Here is a 25,915-nt window from a genome sequence, read left to right as displayed (position 1 = left end):
CCACTTAGGAAGGAACAATCAGTTGCACACATACAAAATGGGAAATGACTGTCTAGGAAGGAGCACTACAGAAAGGGATCTGAGTGTCATAGTGGATTGCAAGCTAAATATGGGTCTACAGTGTAACACAGTTGCAAAAAAATCAAACATCATTCTGGGCTGCATTAACAAGAGTGTTGTAAGAAAGACACAAGAAGTAATTCTTCCACTCTACTCCATGCTGATTCGGCCTCAGCTGGAATATTGTGTCCAGTTCTGGGTACCACATTTCAGGAAAGATGTGTACAAATTGGAGAAAGTCCAGAGAAGAGCAACAAAAATGATTAAAGGTCTAAAAAACATGATCTATGAGGGAAGACTGGAAAAAATTGGGTTTGTTTAGTCTGGAGAAGAGAAGAGGGGACATGATAGCAGTTTTCAAGTACATAAAAAGTTGTTACAAGGAGGAAGGAGAAGAATTGTTCTTCTTAACCTCTGAGCTAGGACAAGAAGCAATAGGCTTAAATTGCAGCAAGGGAAGTTTAGATTGGATGTTAGGAAAAACTTCCTAAGTGTCAGGGTGGTTAAGCACTGGAATAAATTGCCCAGGGAGGTTGTGGAATCTCCTCATTGGAGATTTTTAAGTACAGGTTAGAGAAACACCTGTCAGGGATGGTCTAGATAATATTTACTCCTGCCTTGAGTGAAGAGTACTGGGCTAGAAGCTCTCTCAAGGTCCCTTCCAGTCCTACAATGCTATGATTCTATATGCTTTAATTTCCTGTTCATCTGTATTTGCATTTTTCTCTCTTCAGTGTGTGAAACCATTTTAATTTGTGGATTTTTGCATATTGTAGAAGTTTGTTAATCTGCATGCTTTTTAATACAAATGCCCCAAAATGGCAGCCTCTCTTCACTTCTCAGGAAAGATTTAATTGGGGTTGATAACTTACTTTACTGAAATCAGATTATGTCTACAAGATCTGCTCTAGTACATTTTACTAGTACCTTATATAATGTGAATTACATCATATTTGTAAAACTAAATGAAGAAATGAGGAAATATCTGTACTTTTATACTCTTTGTTCACTTATTAGATAATTTGCAAAATTCAATAATGCAGAATGATCCAGTCTGGGTGAATTAGGGAGGTTGTGTAATACCATGAAGGCATATTATCAGTTTTGGATCAACAAACAAGGAGGGTTCATATTTATCTACATATTATCTATGTATTTATCTATTATGTAGAGACATGCAAATAAATTCAAAATGAAATTACAACATCCCAGAAATCAGTTTGATTGTTTTGAAAAAATAATCTTACTTTACCAAAAAATGTGGATACTCTTGTGCTTTTCACTAAAAATACCACTATATTTTTAAAAATAAAATTGACTTATTTCCACTCATAAATGTTCCTATGGGCTAGCAATAAATAAATATACAAATTCAGACAAAAATCAATTTATACTAAAATTCTGACATTTCAAATTTTGCCTCTTTTCATTATGAAAATGGCCATTTTGAGGAAATTTCATGAAAAGCTGATTTTTTGGGTGGCCTCAAAAAAATTCTTGGCTTAATTGTACACACATTTGGAGAGCTCTAAATAATTAATACTGGTAAACTTCAGCACAGTGTAATCCTGACTGGCTCATTTGTGTTGGCATTTTTATTACTTTTTAATATTCTAAAAAGCTGTCCTTTGTTGATGCTGTATATGAATTTCTACTCAGACTGGCTAGTTTAAAAAAACTAGATGGAGTATGGTTTCACTAATTTGTTCTATACATATGTTAAAGTACTTATTGTAAGTTTTCCTAATCTGTATTTTATCTGAAAATGAGTCTTCTGTCTTGAAATATAACCATTGTAATAGAAAGTGATATGGCATTTTTGCTAATATATTGTACCTAATGGGGAAGAAGAGTATCAGAGTGCACACATGCTTGGTATAACTAAACCTTGGTTTCAGATTTTGCCAGGTTCCAAGCAAAAATGAGAAACATTTCTACCCCTACCCATATCTCCGTATTCCTTGAGATGCTTGCATTCCCTACAGAAAGGTTGGAGTTATAGTAGCTTCATAGTTTCAGAGACTTTGCACTCAGTTCTGTACTCCACAGTCATTTCCCAGTCTACAGAAATCACAAAGGGTATGTCTACACGATGAAATTAGGTTGAATTTATAGAAGTCGGTTTTGTAGAAAGTGTTTTTATACAGTCGATTGTGTGTGTCCCCACACAAATGCTCTAAGTGCATGTAGTCGGTAGAGTGCGTCCACAGTACCGAGGCAACCGTCGACTTCCGGAGCGTTGCACTGTGGGTAGCTATCCCACAGTTTCTGCAGTCTCCACCACCCATTTGAATTCTGGGTAGAAATCCCAGGGCCTGATGGGGCTAAACATTGTTGCAGGTGGTTCTGGGTACATATCATCAGGCCCCCCTTCCCTCCCTCCTTCCGTGAAAGCAAGGGCAGACAATCGTTTTATGCCTTTTTTCTTGAGTTACCTGTGCAGACGCCATACCACAGCAAACATGGAGCCCGCTCAGCTAACCGTCACCATATGTCTCCTGGATGCTGGCAGATGCAGTACTGCAGTGCTACACAGCAGCAGTTTATTGCCTTTTGGCAGCAGACAGTGCAGTATAACTGGTAGCCATCATCAACGTAGTCCTGGGTGCTCTTTTAACCGACCTCGATGAGGTCAGGGGCGCCTGGGAAAACATGGGAGTGACTCAGCCAGGTCATTTCCCTTTTAAGTTTCATCTCCTGGCGATTGAGTCTTACCGGCGGTGTACTTTTAATCAGCAGCCAGCAGAAGATGATGGCCAGCAGTCATACTGCACCGTCTTCTGCCGAGCACCCAGGAGATGACGATGGCTAGTGGTTGTACTGCACAGTCTGCTGCCAGCAAGATGTATAAAGATAGATGAAGTGGCTCAAAAAAGAAATAGACCAGATTTGTTTTGTATTCATTTTCTCCTCCCTCCCTCCCTCTGTGAAATCAATGGCCTGCTAAACCCAGTTTTGAATTCTATCCTTGAGGTTTTGAGTTCTATCCTTGAGGGGGCCATTATGTTTCTCGCAAAGCCACCCCCTTTGTTGATTTTAATTCCCTGTAAGGCAACCCTGTAAGCCATGTCATCAGTCGCCCCTCCCTCTGTCAGGGCAATGGCAGACAATCGTTCCGCGCCTATTTTCTGTGCAGATGCCATACCACGGCAAGCATGGAGCCCTCTCAGATCACTTTAGCAATTAGGAGCACATTAAACACCACGCGCATTATCCAGCAGTATATGCAGCATCAGAACCTGGCAAAGCAAAACCAGGCAAGTAGGTGACGTCAGCGCGGTGACGAGAGTGATGAGGACATGGACACAGACGTCTCTCAAAGCCCGGGTGCAGGCAATGTGGGCATCATGGTGCTAATGGGGCAGGTTCATGCGGTAGAATGCCGATTCCGGGCTCAGGAAACAAACACAGACTGATGGGACCGCATAGTGTTGCAGGTCTGGAACGATTCCCAGTGGCTGCAAAACTTTAGCATGTGTAAGGCACTTTCATGAAACTTTGTGACTTTCTTTCCCCTGCCCTGAGGCACAAGAATACCAAGATGAGAGCAGCCCTCACAGTTGAGAAGCAAGGGGCAATAATCCTGTGGAAGCTTGCAATGCCAGACAGCTACCGGTCAGTCGGGAATCAATTTGGAGTGGGCAAATCTACTGTGGGGGCTGCTGTGATGCAAAGTAGCCAATACAATCAAAGATCTGCTGATATCAAGGGTAATGACTCTGGGAAATGTGCAGGTCATAGTGGATGGCTTTGCTGCCATGGGATTCCCTAACTGTGTGGTGGGGTCATAGACGGAACGCATATCCCTATCTTGGCACTGGAGCACCAAGCCAGCGAGTACATAAACTGCAAGGGATACTTTTCAATGGTGCTGCAAGCACTGGTGGATCACAAGGGACGTTTCACCAACATCAACGTGGGATGGCCAGGAAAGGTACATGACCCTCGCATCTTCAGGAACTCTGGTCTGTTTCAAAAGCTGCAGGAAGGGACTTACTTTCCAGACCAGAAAATAACTGTTGGGTTATCCTATAGTTATCCTTGGGGACCCAGCCTACCCCTTAATGCCATGGCACATGAAGCTATACACAGGCAGCCTGGAGAGTAGTCAGGAGCTGTTCAACTACAGGCTGAGCAAGTGCAGAATGATGGTAGAATGTGCATTTGGACATTTAAAAGCGTGCTGGGGCAGTTTACTGACTCGGTTAGACCTCAGCGAAACCAATATTCCCACTGTTATTACTGCTTGCTGTGCGCTCCATGATATCTGTGAGAGTGAGGGGGAGACGTTTATGGTGGGGTGGGAGGTTGAGGCAAATCGCCTGGCTGCTGGTTATGCACAGCCAGACACCAGGGCAGTTAGAAGAGCACAGGACAGCACGGAGCGCATCAGAGAAGCTCTGAAAACCAGTTTCATGACTGGCCAGGCTACAGTGTGAAAGTTCTGTTTGTTTCTCCTTGATGGAAACCGCCCCACACCCCGCTCCTTGGTTTCACTCTACTTTCCTGTAAGCTAAGCACCCCCCTCATCCCTTCGATCACTGCTTGCAGAGGCAATAAAGTCATTGTTGCTTCACATTCATACATTCTTTATTTATTCATCACACAAATAGGGGAATAACTACCAAGGTAGCCCAGGAGGGGTGGTGGAGGAGAGAAGCACCAGGAGGAGTGGTGGAGGAGGGAAGGACAAGGCCACACAGCACTTTAAAAGTTTAAAATTTTAAAACTTATTGAATGCCAGCCTTCTGTTGCTTGGGAAATCCTCAGGGGTGGAGTGGCTGGGTGGCCAGAGCTCCCCCACCGCGTTCTTGGGCTTCTGAGTGAGGAGGCTATGGAACTTGGGGAGGAGGGCGATTGGTTACACAGGGGCTGTAGTGGTGGTCTGTGCTCCTGCTGCCTTTCCTGCAGCTCAACCATACGCTGGAGCATATTAGTTTGATCCTCCAGCAGCCTCAGCATTAAATCCTGCCTCCTCTCATCGCGCTGCCACCACCTTTCAGCTTCAGCCCTCTCTTCAGCCTGCCACTTACTCTCTTCAGCCCGCCACCTCTCCTCCCAGTCATTTTGTGCTTTCCTGCACTCTGACATTGTCTGCCTCCATGCATTCATCTGTGTTTTGTTAGTGTGGGAGGACAGCATGAGCTCAGAGAACATTTCATCGCGAGTGCGTTTTTTTTCGCCTTCTAATCTTCGCTAGCCTCTGGGAAGGAGAAGATCCTGCGATCCTTGAAACACATGCAGCTGGTGGAGAAAAAAAGAGGGACAGTGATATTTAAAAAGACACATTTTATAGAAGAATGGGTACACTCTTTCATGGTGAACCTTGCTGTTAACATTACATACATAGCATATGTGCTTTCGTTCCAAGGTCGCATTTTGCCTCCCCCAGCACGTGCTTAGCCCTTCCACCCTCCGCGTGGCTAACAGCAGGGAACATTTCTGTTCAGCAACAGGCAAACAGCCCAGCAGGAATGGGCACCTCTGAACGTCCCCTTAAGAAAAGCACCCTATTTCAACCAGGTGACCATGAATGATATCACTCTCCTGAGGATAACACAGAGAGATAAACAACGGATGTTGTTTGAACGCCAGCAAACATACACTGCAATGCTTTGTTCTACAATGATTCCCCAGTACGTGCTTTACGAGTGGTAAAGTGTGTTACCATGGTGGACGGAATAAGGCTGCCCTCCCCAGAAACCTTTTGCAAAGGCTTTGGGAGTACATCCAGGAGAGCCGCGAATGCCAGGGCAAATTAAGCATTAAACATGCTTGCTTTTAAAACATGTATACTATTTTAAAAAGGTACATTCACCTGAGGTCCCTTCTCTGCCTGGCAGGTCCAGGAGGCAGCCTTGGGTGGGTTTGGGGGGTACTGGCTCCAGGTCCAGGGTGAGAAACAGTTCCTGGCTGTCGGGAAAACCGGTTTCTCCTCTTGCTTGCTGTGAGCTATCTACAACCTCATCATCAACATCTTCCTCGTCCCCAAAACCTGCTTCTGTGTTGCCTCCATCTCCATTGAAGGAGTCAAACAACATGGCTGGGGTAGTGGTGGCTGAACCCCCTAAAATGGCATGCAGCTCATCGTAGAAGTTTTGGTCTCTGACCCGGGGCGGCTGTTCGCCTCTCTGATTTTCTGGTAGGTTTGCCTCAGCTCCTTAAGTTTCACCCGGCACTGCTTCAGGTCCCTGTTATGGCCTCTGTCCTTCATGCCCTGAGAGATTTTGACAAATGTTTTGGCATTTCGAAAACTGGAACATAGTTCTGATAGCACGGATTCCTCTCCCCATACAGCGATCAGATCCCGTACCTCCCGTTTGGTCCATGCTGGAGCTCTTTTGCAATTCTGGTCACCTCTGCTGATGAGCTCTGCATGGTTACCTCTGCTGATGAGCTCTGCATGGTCACCTGCAGCTTGCCATGCTGGCCAAACAGGAAATTGAAATTCAAAAGTTCATGGGTCTTTTCCTGTCTACCTGGCTAGTGCATCTGAGTTGAGAGTGCTGTCCAGAGCAGTCACAATGGAGCACTCTGGGATAGCTCCCGGAGGCCAATACCATCTAATTGTGTCCACAGTACCCCAAATTCGACCCAGCAAGGCCGATTTCAGTGCTAATTCCCTTGTCGGGGGTGGAGTAAGGAAATCAATTTTAAGAGCCCTTTAAGTCGAAAAAAAGGGCTTCGTTGTGTGGACGGGTGCAGGTTAAATCGATTTAACGCTGCTAAATTCGACCTCAACTCCTAGTGTAGACCAGGGCTAAATCATTCACCTTGCTGGAAGGAATGTGAATTCTCAAGGCACACTGAGGTAACTTCAAAGGTTACTATAACAATGGCTCTTTCTCTCTACTGTACTCCACTGGCATTATATATGGTCATTTCCCTCCTCTTTGCTTTTCATAACATTTGGGAATAAGATACAAAAGGTGAGTTAGAATGTAGACAATCATAATATGGTGAGGTGAGTAGAAAGGTAGGAGCCAAGCTAGTCTTCCCTTCAAAGAAGTCCTAATGTTTCTGTGAGGAGAGGACTAGCCCTAAAGATAGTTGACTAAAATCTCCAAACATGCCAAAAGGAAACTTAAACTAACAAGATGTGCTCAGCATCACTCCTCAGTCCCATCTTCATCCTTCATGTATAGATTGTCTGCATCAGGATATGCTACCATCCGTGTGGAGTCCTGTTGCCCAGATACTACTTGATCCTGATGAAGAATTGGGCCTTGTATTGTAAGCAGTGCTACATAAATATCTCCATTTTTGGTGGCTATTCACGCCAATCAGAATTAAAATTCATGTTGGCTGTGTTCTGGTCCCTTTTGTATGCTGTCCATCAATATTCTCGCATGAGAGTATTTCGGAAGGTTCAGAAACAATACATTTTAAGTGACTATTAATTAGTGAATGTCTACACCTGAGTGATCTCACCAGAAACCTGTTTCTAAGAATTTTGCTCATCTAATAGTTAATTAGAATCAATGCCCTGTGACCTGTGCATTCAATGAAAGCTAATCCTCAGAGTTTGAATTTCAAACATATGTAACAAGCCTCATATTAACAATCTAGGGTTCAAAATTTATTTGTCAAACTCCGAATAACAAATAATATAAAAAAATTTTAAACTTCTAGTGGACAAAGAAGGAAAAGAGGCTGAAGTTTGTTGAATGTAAAATATTTTCTTTGGATTATTATTATTATTATTATAACCCTAATTTTAAGGTGTTTGGGTCTTTTTGAGGATTTGTCCTCAAATTAATCCCCTCTAATCTCCCTAGCACAGTTCTGGTACTATATACATAAATAATATTTGGAATGATAAATAGAAAGCATGGGTTCAAGGGACAGAATGTATTGCAGGACCAGGACCTAACTGCATAGCAATAATATAAATAAGTTAAAGTTTATTTCAGGCCTACATCCTGAAAAGGTTTATACACTTGCCCAACTTTTGGTCCCATTGAAGTAGGTGAGGCTACTCACAGTACATAGAATCATAGAAATGTGGTCTGGAAGGGATCTTGAAAGGTCATCAACCATACCGCTGAGCTGAGGCAGAACCAAGTATATCAAGACTATCTCTGTAGGTGTTTGTCTAACTTGTTCTTAACAATAGGGGTATTCCACAAGTACATTTGGAAATCTATTCTAGTCCTTAACTATCCTTATAGTTGGAAAATTTTTCCTAATATCTAACCTAAATCTTCCTTGCTGCAGATTAAGCTGATTACTTATTGTCCTACCTTTAGTGGACATGGAGAACAATTGATCACTACCTTCTTTATATAAGACCTTCATATATTTAAAGACTATTGTCAGGTTCCCCCCTCAGTCATCTTTTCTCAAGATTAAACATGCCCAATTTTTTTAACTTTTCCTCATAGGTCAGGTTTTCAAAAACTTTCATCATTTTTGTTGCTCTACTTGGGACTCTCTACAATTTAGCCACATCTTTCCTAAAGTGTGGAACTCAGAACTGGACACAGTACTTCAGCTGATGCCTCACCAGTGCTGAGCAGAGTGGGACAGTTACTCCCCAGGTTTTACATATGACACTCCTGTTAATACACCCCAGAATGATTTAGCTTTTTTCAAAATTGCATCACATTGTTAACTCTTATTCGATTTGTGATCCCTATAATCTCCAGATCTTTTTCAGCAGTACTACTGCCTACCCAGTTTTTCCCATTTTGTAGCTGTGCATTTGATTTTGATTTCTAAATGCAGTACTTTGAATTTATCTATACTGAATTTCATCTGATTAATTTTAGACCATTTTGAATACTAATCCTGCCCTCCAAAGTACCTGCAACTCCTCCCATCTTGGCGTCATCCACAAATTTTGTAAGTATACTCTCTACTCCATTATCCAAGTTATTAATGAAAATATTGAATAGCATTGGACCCAGGACAGACTCCTGTGGGATCCCACTAGATATGTCCCCCAGGTTTGACAGTGAACCATTAAGTCTTTGAGTACATTCTTTCAATCAGTTGCATACCACTTTATAGTAATTTCATCTAGACCATTTTTCCCTAGTTTGCTTAAGAGAATGTCATGTGGGACTTTGTCAAAAGCTTTACTAAAATGAAGATATATCACATCTACAGCTTCCCTCTATTCACTAGGCCAGTAATCCTGTCAATAGGGATGTCGAAGGGATGTGGTAAAAGAACATTCACTTATTGGACATTCACACAAGCGGCTGGGGAACTGAGTTAATAGACTACTGCCAGAGTTAGTATGGGGAAATGTTTTATTTGTTATTCAGATTGATATATTGTTGCTGTGTTCCCTTTTCCCTAATAAAGTTTCATTACTTCATATATAGTCTCACTGCTTGGGAGTAGGGAAGCATTGTCTGTTAAGGTAATTTAGGGAAGGTGCATTTAGTTTTCCCGGTTTATTTATTTGTCAAGAGGGATGGGAGATATATTGAACCGGGCCCTTGCCACTGCCAACATCAACTGACAGAAGAGTTATAGTTCTATCAGGTTGGTGAGGAGGCCCTAGGCTCTGTGAGAGGCAATATTGAGACTGAAAATACCCACAGATTTCCTAATGTATGAATAAACTGCTTTTAATAACTTGATAACTAACCCTCAGTCCCTCAGACTAGTCAAAGATGTCAGTTCTCACCAAAACCAACAGATTAAAATAAATATGTAATCTAGACCATGCTCTTTGGGAGTTATGATGAAACATACAAAGGTTATGAAAAATAAGGAAGTGAAACCACCTCATTATTAATTATTAATTATTATTATTAACCCTAAACTTACCAGGAAATTCTGCCTAGCAGAAGATCAAACCTGGGAAATTTCAGAAACTTTTTGTTTTGTTTTGGTGAAGACAGTATGGGAATTAAAATCAGGCTTACAATGGAAAGTTAGCTGCAGTCTGTCTTACGGCAAGATGGTCTACATCATTGTGAATGCTTTAAAGAAAAAAGGTAGGGCAGACGGACTTTCAAAATTCTGTGAACATGTAATAGATATTCCATAGTTACAAGAGCTATGCTGACAGGTTTCAGAGTGGTAGCCGTGTTAGTCTGTATCAGCAAAAACAACGAGGAGTCCTTGTGGTACCTTAGAGACTAACAAATTGATTTGGGCATAAGCTTTCATGGGCTAGAACCCACTTCATCAGATGCATGGAGTGGAAAATACAGGAGCAGGTATAAATACATGAAAAGATGGGAGTTGCCTTACCAAGTGTGAGGTCAGTCTAATGAGACAATTCAATGAACAGTAGGATACCAAGGGAGGAAAAATAGCTTTTGTAGTGGTAATGAGAGTGGCCCATTTCAAACAGTTGACCAAGAAGGTGTGAGTAACAATAGGGGGGAATTAGTATAGGGGAAATTAGGTTTAGGTTTTGTAATGACCCAACCACTCCCAGTCTTTTTTCAGGCCTAATGTGATAGTGTCCAGTTTGCAAATTAATTCCAGTTCTGCAGTTTCACGTTGGAGTTTGTTTTTGAAGTTTTTTGGTTGAAGAATTGCCACTTTTAGGTATGTTATTGAGTGACCAGGGAGACTGAAGTATTCTCCTTGTTTTTGAATGTTATAATTCCTGATGTCAGATTTGTGTCCATTTATTCTTTTGCGTAGAGACTGTCTGGTTTGGCCAATGTACATGGCAGAGGGGCATTGCTGGCACATGATGGCATATATCACATTGGTAGACATGCAGGTGAATGAGCCCCTGATGGTGTGGCTGATGTGGTTAGGTCCTATGATGATGTCCCTTGAATAGATATATGGACAGATTTGGCACCGGGGTTTGTTGCAGGATTTGGTTCCTGGGTTGGTGTTTTTGTTGTGTGGTGAGTATTTGCTTTAGGTTGGGGGGCTGTTTGTAAGCGAGGACTGATCTGTCTCCCAAGATCTGTGCGGGATCATCTTTCAGGATAGATTGTAGATCTTTGATGATGCACTGGAGAGGTTTTAGTTGGGGGCTGAAGGTGACAGCTAGTGGCGTTTGTTATTTTCTTTGTTGGGCCTGTCCTGTAGTAGGTGATTTCTGGGTACTGTTTGCATGATACATTGCTATTTTGTTTATATGTAATCAGGAAAGAGGATTTAAAAGTAGATACTTTGGGAACTCATCCCAGATAATGCCTCTGTGTCTCTAATTTACACATCAATGCCACATTCCTTTTTCAGTTGTCTAGTTACCAGATTACCCACAGATATAGGGGTGTCAAGCACTGATAGTGTCAATATTGCCTGTTAACATGGCTCATTAATGTTTTTAGTGCTTATTAACTTTGCAGAGAGCTGTTGATTCTTATGGAAATTAAGGCGCAAGGTTAAAAAAAGGCAGAAATGTCTATAGAAATTATCTGTGCTCTAAATGTACACTTAACTCTTAGCAGCAGTGAACTTTTATGGTGCTCATGGGAAGACTGTGGGGTGACTGCACACAGTTTAATGGTTAAAGTAATCAAAATGCATTTTTCTCTACACATGAGAATTGTATTTCATTCTTATTTAAGTATTTCTTGCTCCTATAATTGTATTGCAGTTTTAGGAGGTAAATTTCCTTCTCAGTTCAGAATTGTCTTATCGCATCAGGAGTGAGACCTAAATTTTTGTATTCTTGGCAGAAGACTATGATTCTTCCATAATTTTCTAGTTGTGAGTGCTGTATCATTATTCCTCTGTATTTCTAAACCTGAAAAGAGCTCAAATGCCATGGGTGGGCACTTATCTATTTATGTGTGTAAATTAAAATAAATAAAATATGCTTTCCATAACCTTAAGTATTCAATATACAAATCAGAATGTCTCTTTTCACACACCTAAGGGCTACATTTTTCATCTTGGGTGCCAGTATCGCATATACAATATACTTCCTCTTTTTTGTGCATGTGCAGTCATCAATTTACATGCACAATTTTGCATTTATAACTTGGAGGCAGGTTTTAAGGGTGTCTGAAAATTAGACCCTACATCCTTTCTACTTGTAATTCTTCTTCCTTACCCAGTTGAATCTGTCTCACTAATCTAGTTTTGGTGTTTCTGTCACTGGGCCACTGTGATCTGTGGGCAGTTGCGGTTGTGTTTGTCTTTCCTAGTCATAGAGCTCTCATGCCTTGAAAAATCTCCAGATCCAATAGAGTTTGCTTTCACTTGTTGAACTTTCTGTGAAACAGACATGTGCAATGATCTATAGATCCCCTGAGGCACTGTAGAATGTCCAGGTTCACTAAATAGAAGTTTTTTCTTTTTTGTGGAACTGTAGGTTTTAGATATACATTCTCCTCATCACCTTCACTGAGATGGCATGGTGGGTACGACACTGCAGTATCAGACCTGATAGTGGGCTGATATTGCATGACACAGAACCCATTTCCAGTCATTAAAGAATGAAGGCAACACCACCAAATATCTAAAGGTTCACTTGCTTGCTTCTATTAGGTGCCAATGGCGGCAATGAAAGCCAGGTTCAGTCTGTCTAGAGTGGCAAAAAAAAGTCAAAAAAACAATGGTTTGAAGACCCCACCCAGAACTGTGCTCCCATTTGTGGCTCTGGAAAGTTAATATATAATTTCCTTGTCACCTTTGCAGGAGATACTTCACCACTCACAAGCATTTAGGAGTCCTTTGGAGTATGAAATCACAAGTACCTTTTATTTGGGGAAAGGGGAAAAAGCAAACAAAAGAAACATGATAAACATTTATTTACATACAATAAAATGAGCAAATCCTAATCCGTGTCAGGACCATGGCCAGCCCTGCAGTTTAAGTATTAATTGTTCCATTTATTGAGGTTCAGGTGTCCTAGTAACAAGTCATTGCTACCCTCCTAATCCCCCCACCCCAGACATGTCCATTTAGATTCAGGGGACGTCAGGAAGTGGCTCTCCTCAGCCTGTCTGCTCGAGTGCAGAGAAATCCACACCACTAGGTTCCACTCTGAGGTGCAACTATCTAGTCCAGTTCTGTAACATCAGCCCTCCGCCACTGGTCTGGTCAGTCCTCGTGCAGTGCCACCATCTATTGGGGCACTGTGAAGTCAGCTTTGTGCTGCTGCTGCTGGTCCAGTCAGGCCTTACTGAATCACGCCATACATGTCCAGAATTTCCAGAGCAAAATAGGATAGAGTCGCTGCTTACTGGGAATGAGCTTCTGGTTAGACTCTTCTATTCTCCAGCTGAGAGTGAATCCTCTTTGGAAATCAATGTCCATTATCTCTCACCTCAGAGTCCCCACTCACTCCATGGTATATCATGCCCTTCCATGAGTACAATCACAGTAACAATCGCTTATCATGTATACAAGCAGAACATAGGCAAATATCAACAAACAACAAAACACAGTAGAGGGAACTATGGGTAAGCAACTCTGAAAATTTAAATGAGATTGGCTAGAGCCCCCTTTTCCCCTATAGAGGGAGCAGAGAGTTCCATCCCTATAAGCCCTCTAGCTCTGGGACTTACACAGATAAGCACTGAAATCTTTGGATTCCTCTTCAGGTTTTTTCACATATTTGCAAAGTCAAGTTGGAAATCTTCCAAGAATAGGTCCTCTATAGATTGATGGGGTATTTCTTGGCTTGTCAGGGTGTAAATATAGTAAAAGCAGCCTTTCTTGCAGTATTTTAGTAATGCTGCTTCTAACCTTGGCTGGCTGAAGTCCGGAAAAATAAAGGGAAATATTAATTGTACTTTATCTGAGCCTCAAAAAAAGTTTGATTCGGTGCTGATTAATATTGTATCTAAACTGGCTTGTCTCCATCTAAAAATATATATAAATATATATAAGAGCAGCGTGGTTTATATCTGTGTTAAGCATTTTGGCCAGAAGGTGGCAGCTATTTCAGCTCTAACACACCTCTCACTTTCAGGATTTTTTCTGTCTGTGCTTCCTGCCATCACGTCCCATGAAAGTCTGTGGAATTCTCTTTTGCTGCGGCCAGAGGAAAAGGACAGACATATTTAGTCTGACTTGAAAGTGATATAGCTGTTTAAAAAAATGCTATCAAGTTCTTTCCTTTTCTATCATTTATTGTTATTTTAGACCTACTTATGGTAAACATTCTTCCTCACCAGGGCCTCAGACTGCCTGGGTGTGGAAGATAAAGGATGTTTTTATTGCACTACATTTTAAAGCTAACCAATAATTAGTTAATCAAAGAAAAAGATTTTTCAACAGCATTGCTCTAATTCAATGCATTAAAAAAATCTGAGCAATATGGTTGGGTCAGTAATGATCATACAGAAAGATATATTGACTTGCTTCCACAAACAATAAATCAATCACCAATGCAAGACAAATCTAGACTAATACCTCCAAGCTGGAAAGCCTTGTTAGGAAGAAACCCAGGACATGTGTTACTTTGATAGGTATCTCTCATATAAAGCTTTGCAATTCCCTTCACCGGCAATGGGTAGCAGTACAACAAGGGAACAGGCTATGAATTTCAAGAAGCAAATGATTGTCTAGTAACCCCAACTCTCAAGCTGACCCTTCTTCTCCAGTGTATTCCATGTTAAATGTCTCTCTCTCTTCCTGAGTTGCACAGAAAAGAAAACAACCCCAGGCTTTCTGTGACTCACCTTTTGTTGCTTCTTTTTTTTTTTTTTGCACTCTTTTAATCTGACCACTTTCCTTCAGATCCATTCAACACAAAAACAGGACAGGGTGTGCACATTTTATTAACTGATTCTTAGACACTGCACAGTTTCAGAGGAAAAAACAGTTTCTGCACACTGACATTCACTTTCCCCTTTCAAAGGACACATTGACAATAAGCTTGGATTCTGTTCACAAATAGAAGCCTGCTTTCATAATCATAATCACAAATTAAAGACACATTGACTGTGGATATTCTGGTCTAATGAATACATTACAGGGAATGCTTTCCAGCACACTGGTTTGGGTTTTTTTTGATTATTTGTATTGATGCTGTAATGCTGCAGTTCAAATATTTAAATGCAAAACAGCAAAAGAGATGAAATAGAGCAAAAGAGAATTTAAATGAGTCCCCTATTTAACCTCTGTTTGTTTTTCATTGTTTGTGCATCTGCAGTAGTCAAAGGCTACATGGATCTTCCCCACTCAACCAGTGTATTTGGTATTTTTTATTTTTTTTCCAAAATTTCAGCTCTTTCATCTATAATATTGAAAGGCCAGATTCTGATTTCACTGAGACTGGTGTAAAACTCGAGTAACTCTAATCAAATAATAAGAAGAAAAGGAGTACTTGTGGAACCTTAGAGACTAATAAATTTACTTGAGCATAAGCTTTCGTGAGCTACAGCTCACTTCATCGGATGTTTGCTTATTTATTGAGCTTATGCTCAGATAAATTTGTTAGTCTCTAAGGTGCCACAAGTACTCCTTTTCTTTTTGTGAATACCGACTAACACGGCTGCTTCTCTGAAACAAATCATAAGAGTTATTCCAGATTTACAGCAGAACAAGTGAGATCAGGATCCTAAGAAAGAACCCTGAATAATGGTTAACATTTTCCAAGAGTTTTTTTTGTTTGTTTTTTAGATAGCAGTTGCTGGGTACTTACCAATTTTGAAAGTGAGACTCCTTATTTGGGTGCTAAATATGGATTTAGGAGCCTAACCTCGAGGCATCCATTTTTTTAAAATGTTGGCCAAATCCCATTATGACAAATCACAAATTCCCTGGACAGAATTACACTTCTCAAGCATCAGAGAAAGCAAGGAATACCATGTGCTGTGGGGAGGTTTACTGTGTCTGTCTAACACATGTTCTTGCCTATGAACTCAGATTCAAGATGCAACTCTTATGGGCCTGCAGACAGCTATTCCACCATATAATCTCAAAGGAATTTCCTCCCTACCTTATTTTACCTGACCCCTGAATTATGTTCAAAGTCCTTTTTCGGATTTTCCTCTTAACAACCCTGTAACAGTTATACTGTGATATCATCTCTCAGCCAAGCAGTAAAGATGCCAGTCTCTTCATGGCACAACGTGGGTCTTGTATGTCCACATTTTCACTGCTGCTTATGGTTTTACCTAGACAATTCCCATTGGAATCTCAGGATTCACCTGGCTTATATCCCCCATGAATCACTTTGAAAATGTAGGGGATGATGTCCGTAAGTTCTCCTACTGTACAGTCCTCAATCTTTCCTTTGTTTCTGCAGACAGCATTATCTTGTGACCTCCCTTTCAGAGATGCTCTTGGACTTTTGTCTTCACCAGTAAGTTCTGGCTTTGTCCCCAATTCTTCATGTTCCCCATCCTTCTGTTTCCCTGTCTTCCAACAAGCACTATAACCACCCTACCTCAGTGGATATCGACAGGCCCTGTCCTTACCCACAAGCCATAGCAGGTTACGTAGACTTCCCTTACTCTCCATTTCACTGCCCTGTAGTACTGTGGAGTTCATTGTCAGGCCTTATACATTCTCTGTTAGGCCAGTGCTGAAATCTTGCATGTTCTGAAGTTTTCTGTTTTGTGCTCACCTCAGAATAATGCCTTTGAGTCCAGAAAGAACCAGACCATATGAGAATCGCCAACAGCAGAATGCAAAACCAATCACTGATGGACTTTGCTATGGGGATCATCAACCTCTATTAGAAGTCGGGGGCAAGGCAGAGGGTCTATTTATGCTAGGGAAAATGTAGAGGGGGTATGATACTTATTAGAAATTATTCTGAAATCTGGAAGTTTATTTGAACCCACAAACCTATGGTAACCCCTTCCAACCAGCCTAGTTCAAAAAATACTCTCCTGCTCATCGGAGAGACAGACTTTCCCCTCTTGTCTTTGCATGTACAGACTTTCTCCTCTTGTCTTTCCATTCCTGACTACACCCTGGACAGATTTCCTGCACAGTCCCTCCATTTCCTGAACCAGGCAATAGGGAAGGCTGGATGGCTGTCCAGTAAAGAAACCTATGGATATATTGGCTTTTTAATGACATTGGGAGAAATACTGTAATATGTAGTGTTACCGGTTGAGTACTCAGTTTTTATTCATTCCTTACACAAGAAAACTACCACTGACTTCACTGCTAGTTTTGCTGAGTAAAGATATGTAAGACCTGATTAAGACCCTCAGGAATTGGCCCCCTGATCTGAACTATGAAAAGGTTTAGTTCAGCAATGGGGAAATTATTTGTACTCATCCATAGTAATGTACGTATCAAAGTTAATCTAAATCATTATATATATATGTTATGTTGGAAGGAAGGTCTTAGATGTTTATTTAATTGAGGACCTGCTAACATATACTCTTTGAATTATGCCTACACTAATCAACTACACCATGTAGCCCTTAGCCCTGAAGGAGTCACTGGATATTCTAGGAAAAAAATGTAAAAGTGAAATTAAACTAGCAAGAAGAATTGAGACAAAAGGGAAAAACATACAATTTGGCACCTCAGAGAGGCAACATCTAGGACTGTTTGAGAATAAATTGTTTTAAAAACCCTTTGGTATCACATAAAAGGTGGGAAACCTGTTCTGAGGCAGTGAGGGAAAGCTTTTTAACTTAAGTGAAGGTCTAGAGAAAAGGCTGGTTTTTTTCCAGAAGAAATGTGAAATTTCTGCAGATGCCTCAAACACAGATAATTTAAAAAAAAATCTTATATGTTGTTTGGAACCTTTTTGATTGATCAATGATCTCATTATGCCTTAATAGAAAACTTCACACAGAGGGCATATCACCAAGACCATTATTATCATTAATAAGAGTACCGCATCCAGCATCCCAAATTAGTCTCCCCTGGAGACATAACACTTACCACTTTTTGATGGTGAAACGAAATTGCAGCATCCAAGGCCTGAGTAAAATCTCTAGAATTCCCATTATTTCTGGCAGAGCAATTGTTCTCCAATATCAATACAGTTCTGCCTAGGAATGGTAAAAAGGCTAAACTTAGATGGACATGCTACCCTAAAATGGTTTAACTGGAAATGGATATTACTCAATAAAGATTTTAATAAATAAGAAATGATCAATTAGCTATGTTATTTTTATTGCTGTTTCTATACATCCCCTTAGCATATCACCATTGTAGGAGATTGTATGTTGTGCTTCAGAAAATTTGGAACAACTGAAAGCAATGCCAGTGTTTGAAGGCACACATTCATCACCCTTGAATCCGAACGTCCCAGAATGCAATTATAAATGACCCTGTCTCCTTAGCCGATTTGATTGAGTTCCTCTATTTTCAGTAGCTGTTGTGGTCACAGAATAGTTTAAAGTCAACTGTGTATTGACTCTGGACATCAGAATGCCTTCTAGTTCCTCAGAGCGGTGGATTGAGGTTCAAGAATTATTAGATATCAATACTTTATCAATATATTTCCTGCCTGATATTCCTGATGAGCAGCACTCTCTTACTGGTTGCTCAGTCCGTATGGCTTTTATAACTCAAGTTAAGGGAGAACGAACGTAGCCCAGGTGTGGATCTTAATGCCAGTAGCAGCTGGTTCCTTAATCTTCTGTGCTCAAGGAAGCAGCTCAGCAAATGTTAGTGGGAGTGAGGTGAAGAAGCACTCAGTCAGGTAAGACAGAAGCAGTCCCATTTCTGAATAAGGGGAGGTCCAAATACAGGCATATGCCACTGCCATTCAGTTTTCTTGGATCTAGTAAATAGACTGTGATTTGAGGACATAAGAGGCATTTAATCAGACCAATGGGGATTCTGGGGCTCGTAAGTATCTTTGGATTCAAATAGTTCCAGTTGTTAGCCGACTAGGTGTTATTCCTGGAGGGAATTTAACCATCTTCCTTTTCCATTCCAGAATGAAGTCCTCAGATCCAACGGCATCATGAATTAATAAAGACATAACTGGAGGTCTCTTTCCAATAGGTTGTTCAACTAAGAGAAGCCTCTTGTCAGTTCTCCTAGATTTCCCTCTCTATAGACAGGTTTCAGAGTAGCAGCCGTGTTAGTCTGTATCCGCAAAAAGAAAAGGAGTACTTGTGGCACCTTAGAGACTAACAAATTTATTTGAGCATAAGTTTTCGTGAGCTACAGTTCACTTCGTTGGATGCATGCAGTGGAAAATACAGTGGGGAGACTTTATATACACAGAGAACATGAAACAATGGGTGTAATCGAGTGACCACAGTCTCTATGTAAAAGAATAAATGGACACAAATCAGACGTCAGGAATTATAACATTCAAAAACCAGTCGGAGAACACTTCTATCTCTCTGGTCACTCGATTACAGACCTAAAAGTGGCAATTCTTCAACAAAAAAACAACTTCAAAAACAGACTCCAATGAGAGACTGCTGAATTGGAATTAATTTGCAAACTGGACACCATTACATTAGGCTTGAATAAACACTGGGAGTGAATGTGTCATTACACAAAGTAAAACTATTTCCCCAAGTTTATTTTCCCCCCCCCCACCACATACTGTTCCTCACACGTTCTTGTCAACTGCTGGAAATGGCCAACCTTGATTATCACTACAAAAGGCGGTTTTTTCTCTGTCCTGCTGGTAATAACTCACCTTACCTGATCACTCTCATTACAGTGTGTTGGTAACACCCATTGTTTCATGTTCTCTGTGTATATAAAATCTCCCCACTGTATTTTCCACTGCATGCATCCGATGAAGTGAGCTGTAGCTCACAAAAGCTTATGCTCAAATAAATTTGTTAGTCTCTAAGGTGCCACAAGTACTCCTTTTCTCTCTATAGATTTGCTCCTTCTCATACTTGGTCTCCTGGTTCAAGGCTGCCTTTGTAGCCTTGGCCTTCTATTGCTGCTTGTGTTCTGAAATGCCAGGTCAGAATGCTTCCTCCTTATAGCTTTTGAGGCCAGGTGTGTTCCTGACTCCAAATCCTTTATTCTGCTAGATGATTTTGTTCTCATCAGTTCTGCCTCTTACCTGGATGATCCCAGAGGATATAGTATTTATCTGGATAACTCCTTTCCTTTGATTTTAGGAAAAACTGCATAAGCTTTTTGTTATTTTAGAATGGAGGCAAGTGATAAAAATAATTGTCCCAATTAGTGAAGGCATGCTGGAAGTCTGTAAGCTTTGGCTATATCAGTCACACCGGTGGTTGAAAGACCTGACTCCTTATATCAGATCCTCAGAGAAAGCCTGATTCTTTTTTATGTACTGTACTTTCATTCTACAGGATCGCTGTAACTGTTGAAAGGACAAAGGGCAAGAGGACTTTAGATCTATATGTGTCCTCCTGGATAAATATATTAAAGTAGACTACCTGAAGACAGAGTGCCATTCTTCAGAGACTTGCTGTAAGTATAACCTCAGTATGATGTCTCCCTAGGAAACTGAGCTCTGTTCACTAGTCAAGTGTTTCCTCAAGGGTTAAAGGTCTAGAGGTGCAGTTGACTAACTAGGAAAAACAAACTAGGATCTGGCGGGCTGTGTGGTTGCACTGGTGTGACTTGAGGAGATTCTGACCTAGTAAGGTTCCTGTTCTCTTATTTGCCTTTGTGGCAAATTGCTGGCATGATTATGATAGGTCCTGCACTTCCTCTTCTTGTGGTGGTGGTGAGGGGGCGGTGTTCAGGGTACAGTTTCCTGCCCCTGAACTAGGGTATCTACTGTCCTTTTAGTAACCCAGAGAAGGGTAGTGGAGAGGGAGGGACCCAGGCCTGCCCTCTACTCTGGGTCCCAGCCCAGGAGCCCTAGGGATAGTGGCAAACCACTTGAACTAGTGCTTCCTTCCCCTGGGCTACTTCCCTCTCCTGCTCTTCAGCTTGTGGGGCTTTCTGCCCTCTCTCTGCACAAGCTAGGTGTCTCTTTACCTAGGGCCTTGGTCTTCTAGTCAGTCACGGCACTTCTACAAACTCTCCTCTACTTCAACTCCTCAAAACTGCTCTCCACTCCAACTCCAAACCACTCTGCACCAGCTATCCCCTAGCTGATTGAAGCAGGGGTTTTTTATCAGATGACTGGCTTCAGGTGCTCTAATTGGCTTCAGGTGCTCTAATTGGCTTCAGGTGCTTTTAATTAATTTATAGAAACCTTTCTTCCCTCTACAGGGAATAAGGCTTCGCCCACCCACTTCCTGGATCCAAATAGGATCACTCTCCTGCTGCCTTCTGGCCATGCTGTATCACACCTTGCTCACAGCCACCATATCTCTGCATAGCTGACACCCATTTCTTTAGACCATCTCCCAGTCCTTTGTATATAAACATTCCACATTAAGCACAAGAAAGAGCAGCAGGCTGCCTATCAGAAAGTTCTGTTTATCCTGAGATCCAAGAGAGTATGGAAGAATCTTTTAAAGGAAGTGGTAGGAGCTCCTTTGCAGGAGTTTTTTAAACACTAGAAAGGACAACATATTTAATCAGACAGTATACTATAGGGAGCAATCAAAAATGACCGAGATGGCATAATTAGTATTCCCCATCTCTAATTTCACTAATTCTGTGTATATCAAGACATTGGAATGAGGGGGAATGTAAGAGAACTTAAAATAAATTGAGGTTCAGATGTGCAATAGTGATAACTGTTTGTGAATGGACTAGTTCTCTCCCAAGCACTCCTTGTGGCCTGAGGTCACTATGCAGCAGCCTAGCCGCAGTTTCCCTCTGCTGCAGCAAAAGGCCACTTAAGTCAAACTACCAAAGCAAATTTTTGCATGGTTCAGCCACACCCTTCCTTGGGGCTGGATTTATTAAAATAACAAGATGATTCCCAAACAAAATTCTCAAGATCCCCATCAAATCCTTATTCCCAGTCTTTCCCAGTGCGGGGGTCTACCAGGCCTTCCTCGTCTGATGCCTTTTCCCTGCCTGAAGCCTCAAGGTTCTCTGCAGGAGGACACTCGTTCCCAGCAGTCTCTATAATCTCTCACTCCCCTTCATTTGGGTTGTCTCTTTCCCTGAACATCCCCCTTCCTGCCACTCTTTACAGGGTAATCAGTTGCTGCCTACTCAGCTGGTTCTGCTAATTAAACCCCACACCTTATTCCAGGTGTGATGGGAAGGGCTAAATGAACGTGTCAGGCTCCAGTTCTTACAGGCCAGGCCAGCCTGTTGCGCTGTTAGTGGCTGTTAGAAACATTTTCCAGCCTCAGTGGAGTCACTTCATTCCTTGTCCAGTTTCCCTGTGTATTGACATGCATGTTGTCCTGGTAGAGACTTAAAAGACCAGGTATTGTCCGCAAACAAGAAGCTTTCTTTTTTCTGGCTAAGTCAGTGAGAGCTGGGCTAATCTTTTTGTCAATGTGAACTTGCTTGTGCATACATCAGTCAGTATAATCTTCTATCGTGTACAAATCCAATTTTCCATTGGATATATCCTTATTGTTTGTGGCTATTTCCCTTTTCAGCAGAAATAATATCCAACAGGTTTTTGCATGATAACTGTGTGTTGGTGCAGCCTCTGTTTTGCATTTATTTGTAGATTAAACAAATCAAAAAGAACATAACCAGCTATATCTTTTTTTAAAAAAAACACTTGAAAAAGCCTTATCAATAAATGATATTGTTGCTATGAAAAGCATGTAGAGTAAATGCATTTTCTGCTAGCAATACATTAAAATCTCGCAAGGGCAAGGGAAATTGAAACTGTCTTTCTAATGGATCATAAATCTTAGAAATGATTTGAATTCATGGATTAAATGTCAGCTTTGAAAGCCTTTGGTGATTTATTTCAGATCTTAGAAGAAAGAACATTTCCACTGCAAATCAAATTATTGAATTTTCATATTCTACATTAGCTATTTTCAGAATAATATTCATCAAAGAAATAACCTGGTGAGGGTTTTTTCCTTCTTAGAAATTTTTTTTGGCACACAGCATTCCTAATTAATAGATTTTCTACAATCAAAAGTGTGAGAGAGTCATCGAGATGAGCCTGGCATAAGTAGCATGTGCCATTTGTGTGACAGAAAATGGCAGTAAGTGTTTGCTGACACAGCATCTCAGGTGGGACAAAATTCCAGGCACCATTTCCCATGGTGAACTAGCAGGAAAGTGTAAGAGGTTGGTTGGTGGGTAGGAAAAGGAATTCAGGTAGTGTATACAGATTCTGTGAGAGGGAAAAGGCTAAATAAAAATAAAAAGCATCTGTATCATTTTAAAATGAGAGGTTTCAGAATAGCAGCCGTGTTAGTCTGTATCCGCAAAAAGAACAGGAGTACTTGTGGCACCTTAGAGACTAACACATTTATTTGAGCATCAGCTTTCGTGGGCTACAGCCCACTTCATCAGATGCATAGAATGGAACATAGCGTAAGAAGATATATACACACACACACAGAGAGAAAATGAAAAGGTAGAAGTTGCCACACCAACTCTAAGAAGCTAATTAATTAAGATGAGCTATCAGTAGGAGGAAAAAAAACTTGGCCCATTTCAGACAGTTGACAAGAAGGTGTGAGGATACTTAACATGGGGAAATAGATTCAATTTGTGTAATGACCCAGCCACTCCCAGTCTCTATTCAAGCCCAAGTTAATGGTATCTAGTTTGCAAATTAATTCCAGTTCAGCAGTTTCTCATTGGAGTCTGTTTTTGAAGCTTTTCTGTTGCAAAATTGCCACCCTTTAAGTCTGTTACTGAGTGACCAGAGAGGTTGAAGTGTTCTCCTACTGGTTTTTGAATGTTAAGATTCCTGATGTCAGATGTGTGTCCATTTATTCTTTTGTGTAGAGACTGTCCGGTTTGGCCAATGTATATGTCAGAGGGGCATTGCTGGCACATGACGGCATATATCACATTGGTAGATATGCAGGTGAATGAGCCCCTGGTGGAGTGGCTGATGTGATTAGGTCCTGTGATGGTGTCACTTGAATAGATGTGTGACAGAGTTGGCATCGGGCTTTGTTGCAAGGATAGGTTCCTGGATTAGTGTTTTTCTTGTGTGATGTATGGTTGCTGGTGAGTATTTGCTTCAGGTTTGGGGGCTGTCTGTAAGTGAGGACTGGTCTGTCAACTATGTGAAATAGTTGTGGGAGTTAGAGAGCTGCCTAGTAGCCTCTTGTTCATATTCCAGCTAGGCAGCTCTCTAACTCCACATTCTACAGGCCATTATCCTCAGATCCCATTGAGGATTACCAAAAGAAACTACACCATCTGCTCAAGAAATTCCCTGAAAAAGCACAGGAACAGATCTGTACAGACACATGCCTAGAACCCTGACCAGGGGTATTCTATTTGTTACCCAAGATCCATAAACCTGGAAATCCTGGACACCCCATCGTCTCGGGCGTTGGCACCCTAACAGCAGGATTGTCTGTCTATGTGGACTCTCTCCTCAGGCCCTACGCTACCAGCACTCCCAGCTATCTTGAGACACCACTGACTTCCTGAGGAAACTACAATCCATTGGTGATCTTCCTGAAAACACCATCTTGGCCACTATGGATGTAGAAGCCCTCTACACCAACATTCCACTCAAAGATGGACTACAAGCTAGCAGGAACAGTATCCCTGATAATGTCACAACAAACCTGGTGGCTGAACTTTGTGACTTTGTCCTCAACCACAACTATTTCACATTTGGGGACAATATATAACTTTACATTAGCAACACTGCTATGGGTACCCACATGGCCCCACAGTATGCCAACATTTTTATGGCTGACTTAGAACAACGCTTCCTTAGCTCTCGTCCCCTAATACCCCTAATCTACTTGCGCTACATTGATGACATCTTCATCATCTGGCCCCATGGAAAAGAAGCCCTTGAGGAATTCCACCATGATTTCAACAATTTCCATCCCACCATCAACCTCAGCCTGGACCAATCCACACAAGCGGTCCATTTCCTAGACTACTGTGCTAATAAGCGATGATCACATAAACGCCACCCTATACCGGAAACTTACTGACCGCTATACTTACCTACATGTCTCCAGCTTCCATCCAGGACACACTACACGATCCACAGTCTACAGCCAAGCTCTAAGATACAACCGCATTTTCTCCAATCCCTCAGACAGAGACAAACATCTACAAGATCTCTATCAAGCATTCTTAAAACTACAGTACCCACCTGCTGAAGTAAAAAAACAGATTGACAGAGCCAGAAGAGTACCCAGAAGTCACCTACTACTGGATAGGCCCAACAAAGAAAATAACAGAACACCACTAGCTGTCACTTTCAGCCCCCAACTAAAACCTCTCCAGTGCATCATCAAAGATCTACAACCTATCCTGAAAGACGATCCCTCACAGATCTTGGGAGACAGATCAGTCCTCGCTTACAGACAGCCCCCAAACCTGAAGCAAATACTCACCAGCAACCACACAACAAAAACACTAACCCAGGAACCTATCCTTGCAACAAAGCCCGATGCCAACTCTGTCACACATCTATTCAAGTGACACCATCACAGGACCTAATCACATCAGCCACTCCATCAGTGGCTCATTCACCTGCACATCTACCAATGTGATATATGCCATCATGTGCCAGCAATGCCCCTCTGACATGTACATTGGCCAAACCGGACAGTCTCTACACAAAAGAATAAATGGACACACATCTGACATCAGGAATCTTAACATTCAAAAACCAGTAGGAGAACACTTCAACCTCTCTGGTCTGTCAGTAACAGACTTAAAGGGTGGCAATTTTGCAATAGAAAAGCTTCAAAAACAGACTCTAATGAGAAACTGCTGAACTGGAATTAATTTGCAAACTAGATACCATTAACTTGGGCTTGAATAGAGACTGGGAGTGGCTGGGTCATTACACAAATTGAATCTATTTCCCCATGTTTAAGTATCCTCACACCTTCCTGTCAACTGTCTGAAATGGGCCATCTTGATTATCACTACAAAAGTTTTTTTTTTTCTCCTGCTGATAATAGCTCATCTTAATTAATTAGTCCCTTAGAGTTGGTGTGGCAACTTTCACCTTTTCATGTTCTGTGTGTGTGTGTGTCCAATCACATGTTAC

The sequence above is a fragment of the Dermochelys coriacea genome, chromosome 2 (assembly GCF_009764565.3).
Source record: "Dermochelys coriacea isolate rDerCor1 chromosome 2, rDerCor1.pri.v4, whole genome shotgun sequence".
Taxonomy (NCBI): domain Eukaryota; kingdom Metazoa; phylum Chordata; order Testudines; family Dermochelyidae; genus Dermochelys; species Dermochelys coriacea.
Note: the sequence above shows the minus strand (reverse complement) of the source record.